Source organism: Perkinsus marinus (assembly GCF_000006405.1).
Source record: "Perkinsus marinus ATCC 50983 genomic scaffold scf_1104296929044, whole genome shotgun sequence".
Classification (NCBI taxonomy): Eukaryota; Perkinsozoa; order Perkinsida; family Perkinsidae; genus Perkinsus; species Perkinsus marinus.
The window spans coordinates 1-1,500 of record NW_003216635.1 but is presented as its reverse complement, the minus strand read 5'-3'; the positions used below and the strand labels follow the sequence as shown (position 1 = coordinate 1,500).

The following is a 1,500-nucleotide window of genomic DNA, read 5'->3' as shown; positions in this document are numbered from 1 at the left end:
AACCGTTTTTGTGTCATGTCCTATAGTGTAACGCATCTCTCCGCTATGATTTTGAAGCACTCATCGACAGTTTGGCCGAGTGGTCTAAGGCGCTGGCTTAAGGCGCCAGTCCGAAAGGGCGTGGGTTCGAACCCCACAGCTGTCAGTCTATATACCTGACTGGTGTTATATTGAGAACCCAGACCTTTTCAGAAGCGAGGTAGTGCAAGACCAAAACCTTTTGATCGATATTGTGCCATCGCACCTCGCAGAATCCGTTCAATCCATTTTTTGTGTCCTCTGGTTTGGCAGAGCGATGCATCACCTCGGCTATGAATCTTGAAGTACTCATCGACAGTTTGGCCGAGTGGTCTAAGGCGCTGGCTTCAGGCGCCAGTCCGCAAGGGCGTGGGTTCGAATCCCACAGCTGTCAGTCTATATACCTGACTGGTCTTATATTAAGAACCGAGACCCTTTCAGAAGCGAGGTAGTGCAAGACCAAAACCTTTTGATCGATATTGTGCCATCGCACCTCGCAGAATCCGTTCAATCCATTTTTTGTGTCCTCTGGTTTGGCAGAGCGATGCATCACCTCGGCTATGAATCATGAAGCACTCATCGACAGTTTGGCCGAGTGGTCTAAGGCGCTGGCTTCAGGCGTCAGTCCGCAAGGGCGTGGGTTCGAATCCCACAGCTGTCAGTCTATATACCTGATTGGTGTTATATTGAGAACCCAGACCTTTTCAGAAGCGAGGTAGTGCAAGATCAAAACCTTCTGATCGATATTGCGCCATCGCACCTCGCAGAAACCGTTCAACCCATTTTTGTGTCCTCTGGTTTGGTAGAGCGATGCATCACCTCGGCTATGAATCCTGAAGCACTCATCGACAGTTTGGCCGAGTGGTCCAAGGCGCTGGCTTTAGGCGTCAGGCCGAAAGGGCGTGGGTTCGAATCCCACAGCTGTCAGTCTATATACCTGATTGGTGTTATATTGAGAACCCAGACCTTTTCAGAAGCGAGGTAGTGCAAGATCAAAACCTTCTGATCGATATTGCGCCATCGCACCTCGCAGAAACCGTTCAACCCATTTTTGTGTCCTCTGGTTTGGTAGAGCGATGCATCACCTCGGCTATGAATTCTGAAGCACTCATCGACAGTTTGGCCGAGTGGTCCAAGGCGCTGGCTTTAGGCGTCAGGCCGAAAGGGCGTGGGTTCGAACCCCACAGCTGTCAGTCTATATACCTGACTGGTCTTATATTAAGAACCGAGACCCTTTCAGAAGCGAGGTAGTGCAAGACCAAAACCTTTTGATCGATATTGTGCCATCGCACCTCGCAGAATCCGTTCAATCCATTTTTTGTGTCCTCTGGTTTGGCAGAGCGATGCATCACCTCGGCTATGAATCTTGAAGCACTCATCGACAGTTTGACCGAGTGGTCTAAGGCGCTGGCTTCAGGCGTCAGTCCGCAAGGGCGTGGGTTCGAATCCCATAGCTGTTAGAAATTTCTTTTCGTGTGATTT

General features: G+C 50.1%; 6 non-coding genes across 6 annotated transcripts; all 6 read left to right on the top strand.

Annotated features, from left to right (window-relative positions):
• Nucleotides 1-65: 65 nt before the first annotated feature.
• Pmar_PMAR010709 lies at nucleotides 66-145 on the top strand. Its single transcript has one exon. It is a non-coding gene; the product is annotated as a tRNA-Leu (tRNA).
• A 187-nt stretch (nucleotides 146-332) lies between these two features.
• Nucleotides 333-412, top strand: Pmar_PMAR010708. Its single transcript has one exon. It is a non-coding gene; the product is annotated as a tRNA-Leu (tRNA).
• Nucleotides 413-599: 187 nt separating this feature from the next.
• Nucleotides 600-679, top strand: Pmar_PMAR010707. Its single transcript has one exon. It is a non-coding gene; the product is annotated as a tRNA-Leu (tRNA).
• A 186-nt stretch (nucleotides 680-865) lies between these two features.
• Pmar_PMAR010706 lies at nucleotides 866-945 on the top strand. The gene has a single exon. It is a non-coding gene; the product is annotated as a tRNA-Leu (tRNA).
• A 186-nt stretch (nucleotides 946-1,131) lies between these two features.
• On the top strand, nucleotides 1,132-1,211 carry Pmar_PMAR010705. Its single transcript has one exon. It is a non-coding gene; the product is annotated as a tRNA-Leu (tRNA).
• A 187-nt stretch (nucleotides 1,212-1,398) lies between these two features.
• Nucleotides 1,399-1,478, top strand: Pmar_PMAR010704. Its single transcript has one exon. It is a non-coding gene; the product is annotated as a tRNA-Leu (tRNA).
• Nucleotides 1,479-1,500: the final 22 nt, after the last annotated feature.